We start from the raw sequence: 5,201 nt of genomic DNA, 5'->3' as shown, positions 1-5,201 counted from the left end.
TCCGAAACGGTCCTCTGTCCAAATTCTTTTAGGCAGTTAGAAGGAAGTTCAAAGTTTCTTCCTGAGCCTTCCATTTCTTAAAAATAATCAGCCTGAAATAATCCACATGCCAAAGAGACATTTTGGAGTGGCAAGTCTTGCTTCACTACAACATCTAGCTTCTGACACACTCTTCTCGGTGGAAGAGAAAAAGGTAGACTCCTGTCAGGGAATTACACATAAGCCTGGTTATGGCTTTGGGAATGTGTTACACATGTGAATGTCATCTGCCATGAGTGGAGAAGAGATTGAGAATCGCTAATCTAGTTCAATCTCTCACCCGATGATTTGAAAAGCAGGTCACATTAACCCCTAAATAAATATGTATTAGACTTTTTTGAATTTACAAAAAGAACACATCTCCATTAACAAATTTAAACAGTGAATATCTATGCACAGGAAGAAATAATCAACCCTGTGTTAACTGTTCATTCTGTGTACTTCACAATGGGAGCTTTTCTATACTTATGTAAACATATTTTTTAATAAAGTCTGTCAATTGCTCTGCAACTTGCTGTTGTTATTTAATATTTTGGAAACTATTGCAGGTCTATTAGAAAAATATAACCAAGGATTTTCTTATTTAACGTTTTAATCAGCTTAAAAATAATTTTCTTGGTCTTTAATTCTGCTTTTGTGTTCATAAACTACTTTTATTAAGCAGAGAATGAATATCATTCAGAGTGTGTTCCCAGGACACTAAAATGTAAGTTCTATGAATTAGATCTTTGTCTGGATCAGATGTATCTCAATTTCCTACAAGGGAGCCAGATACATAGTAAGTACCTGACAAATATGTATTTAATGAGTTAATATCAGCTAGACAGTGTGAGGGCAACTGAGAGATGGGTGGGGAGATCAGGATAGATCCCAAGGGAAGGGGCTGAAATATGCCTTGTATCTATTAAATGTTGGTCCTTGACATCATCCAGTAGGAATCAACACATTAGGTGGGTAAATTGGGTTTGTGTCTAAATTTTGTTTAATGGCTGATCACATAATGAAATGGTTTTTCTTCCCTAGCAACGTGGTAAAATGGATATACATTTTATTTGCCTTTTTAATGTACTAAGATTACCCCAAGGAGATCAGTTAATTAAAAAAAAAAAAAAAAACAAAACTAAAGAACACTATATAATTGACAAAATTCTTTCTTGTGGTTTATTTATGTTCTCTTCTCTGATAGTCATGATATATCTATATCTTAGATATAGATAAAAATCTAGATATAGGCTTTTGACCCCGGTTCCTTGTAAACTGCAAAAACGTTCACTTATTAAACAAATATTTCTAACCTTAGCACTAGGACCTAGGGGCCATGCATATAGATCTTGGGCACTAAAATTAGGGTATGAAAGCAAGATGGAAGAAACGCCAATATAATATGGACCCTCATGCTTAGCACAGTACCATCCCTTAGAATGTTGGAAACCTTCACAGCCACTCAATAATTCTTATACTCAACCTCCAAGTAAAAGAAATCTGGGTATTCATTTTGAGAATCAGGAGCAAAAGAGGCTTAGCCATATTTTGTAGTGTGCTGATAACACTCAAGTACACTCTTCTTCCATGGCCTTTGGCTCCATCTGGGGACAAAAAATTATCAAGTCATGTGGTTTTCAGCTGATCTAGGACATCTAGAATTTTGACGTTGTTATGCAAAGAGGAAAACAAAGACTCTTTGCTTCAGGGGAATTAGTTATAAAGATTCATTCAAGCTTTGAACTTGTTTGTATGCAATTCTACACCTTTTAAGATGCAAATCATTTTGCCAGATAAACCAGAGGAGATCTGTTGAGAAATACTGTGGACTTTGGCAGTTTAATAAAAGGTCCATTTTCAAAACATTGCCTTAGGTAGTGTGGGTCATGTCAGGTGATCTCATTCTGAGGCTACTGGAAGTTAATGAAGGGGCGATAACTTCTGACAAATGGTGTTGCAATTTAATATAATGAACACAGTGAGGATGGAGGAGGCCAGATTCTATCCTTGCTTCTGTAGCTTAGAATCTTTGTGAACTTAAACAAATTACTTAGCCACCGTGAGCCTCGGTTTCCCCAGGTACAAACCAAATAAATGCTAATATCTTCTTGACAGCATTGTAGGAAAAAAATCAACTGAGATATTGTGTGAAACACTGGCTCAGTGCCTGGTCCTCAATAAGTGGTCAACAAAGTTAACTAGGATTATTGGTAATAAGAACAAAACATACATTCTAAGCACGAGAATGTATTAGTTTGGTTTACTGTAAATTCCTTCTACCTCTCTATTTGGAGAAACATCTAGCCAACACAAGGACTCAGCTTCTGGTTTTTATTTGGCCATCATTATAGCTTGCTTTTAAACTTTTGTTTTGCCTGGACCTTGAGTGTCAGAAAACTTAAAAGAGAAGACGCAGGAGAGAGAATATTATCTTAAAATTGCACTTTCTTGCAATCTAGCCTTGAACCTATTTGGCCAGATCAGTCCAGAGTGGCGCTGAAGACATCTTTTGCCCTCTTACTGGTTCAAGACGAGCTGTCAGGAATTGATTCCCTGTTCCACTTTAACAAGCCCATTTTGAGTCATTATGGTTTCTTGGTTAAGTACTTCTGAAACACATATTCTTTAACTGACAGATTATTTCAGCTCCTTTAGAACCACTGCCATCTATTATGCTGAGCAATCTTAGTATTCAACTGTTGTTAAGTTAATGCGTATATATGTAGTAGAAACTGATATGAGGAAGAGTTACTATGCTAAGGCTTGTGATAGAAAAGCAAATATTTCAAATCTGTCATAGTATGACTAGGTGGTTACAAGGCATGGCATTTTTTTATGTATAATTTAGTAGTCATAAGCTTGCATCTCTCCCAAAAAACATGAATTGTGAGTCTTGTTATTGTCCCCCAAACATACATTATTAGTCCTTCATTACTATAGGTGTTGTAGGAGAGACATGAACTTGGCCTTCAGCTCATTCTGTCTAGTCTTTCCTGTTAGGTCTGTACACTGTCAACTTAAAATTGTCAGGAAGCAATAATTAAATAAAAGTGTTCATTTGGAATCAAAGAATTGCAATTCGGGGCACATAGATTTGGGCAGCCACTCACATAGCGTCCCACTAGGGAGCAAAAGTCAGGAATTTTTAAAGACAAAAGGGGATGCCTGTACATGTTTATAAAGAATTTTGATTGGTGTTAGTGGCAGAAAATTAATCTTGGTTAAATATAATTGGTTGCTAAGGCTGTCACTAAGCAAACATCCATTACTGTAGCAAGCTGCAGATGTTCCTGCAGAGTCCTTGGAGTACTGGGGGTTTGGTTCAATTCAAAAGTTCATGGTTCTACCCAGTAAGGATGTGCATAAGGCCCACCTCTTTAATAGCCTCCCTGCTCCATTTGAAAACCCCTTGACATAACTGATCCCATCTCATTTCATCTTCCACAACATTAACCTGGAGTAAACAATGGACAACAACAACAACAAAAACAAAGAAACAAATACAACTAGGTTCAATAGAAACCAGATGACTTCTGTCCCTTCTAACACCCATTCTCTAGGCAGGAACCAACGTGAGACTTTTCAGTGAATCAGATCGTGTTATTCCCTTGCTCAAAAGGCTTTATTGTCTTTCCACTGAATCCAGAAAAAGAATCTGAATTCCCTCCTCAATAATCCACCTGGTGTATTATTGGGGCCTTGCCTCTTCCTCCCTGTCTTCATCTTCCACTGTCTCCCCTCTATCACTGCCTGCCTGTTTCTCTAAATACAGTTTGCTTCAGCCTTGAGAACTCTGCATTTGCCTTTCTCTCTGTTTAGAGTGCTCTGTCCTTAATCTTTTGTATTCAAGACTTTAATGTCTCAGCCCAAAGGTCTCTTTCTTTGATACGCCTCCCTTGACGCCTCCCTTGACACCTCCCAAAATAACACCCTCACCATCCAAACACTCTCCATCCTTTTGTCTATTATTATTACTATTAAATACAGCACTCATCACCACCCAAAATTACGTTCATTTCTGTTTTCTTATTTGCTGTGTTTTCCCACTAGCATGTTTTCCAAGTAATGAATGCATCTTATTCATTGGTATACCCCCAGTGCCTGAATCAGTACCAGGCACAGGGTATGCACTCAATAAATACTTGGATGAATCTTATGGTGATGCCTCAGAAAGGTGCTATGTCTCTCTTAGGTGCCTGATAAAGTGTGCTATTACCTAAAGACAGGTTCTCATTTGAGCTCTGCATTTGCTTAGCTGTGTCATCTTAGACAAAGTATCCACATTGTTGATTTCTACTTGATTCATCATTAAAATAAAGAGAAGGATGTAGCAGGGTCTTTCAAACTAGAACCAAAAAATTAATCATGGGTATGCCTTATTTTGAATATTTCCAAAAGATTGATGAAAATCTGACACTGTCTCCATATTATATTTGTAGAGAGCAAGTACAATATCAATTTTGTTTGGCTTTGTCTGAAATTCTATTAGTTCAGAATAATTAGCAGTTTTATGTCTTTTATTTATTAAAAGAGTGAACAAATCAAGGATAATTTAATTCTTCAGTTAAAAATTTTCAAATGGGAAAATAAAAGAATGGGTTATTGGGGCTGAAAAGGCATTGGAGAAAATGAGCTGTAAGTGTCTTATCAGCTTCAAAATTCTGTGATTCTTAGCATACCATTCAGAAATTCTAGTTGCGAGCAACAGTCCATTCTAGCCAGTTACCAAAGAAGGGGATTTAATAAAGAATGGCAGGTACCCTACAGAATCTCCAAGGCAGCAAGCAGCAAGGACTAAATACACCCTGGGATTGCAAAATAATGATACACTAGTTCTATCATTGTCAGTTGAATTTTTACACAAAATTTCCTGGTCAAAGCTTATTGCATGATTTATGTTGATAGATAATACTAAATTTATACCCACAAATCTTATGACCAACAAAGAATGGGAGAGAAGGCCCTTTTCCTCACATCCCTGCCAAGTGCCAAGGCATTTGTGGATTGTTGGCCATCCATCAAGGCTATGTTGAGACATCTTATTCCTCTCTGCGTGGCCCTCTTCACAACCATTTGTTCTCCTAGACTTTGTTGCCACTTTGGGAATCCAAACAGATATTTAAGGTACAAATCCCTTTGTTCTTTGGTCCTTTGGCTTCCAATGAGGTCTTTCCAGCTCC

Source organism: Panthera pardus, unplaced genomic scaffold, assembly GCF_024362965.1.
Source record: "Panthera pardus isolate Hobbes unplaced genomic scaffold, ASM2436296v1 HiC_scaffold_27, whole genome shotgun sequence".
NCBI lineage: Eukaryota > Metazoa > Chordata > Mammalia > Carnivora > Felidae > Panthera > Panthera pardus.
This window is presented reverse-complemented; position numbering follows the sequence as displayed.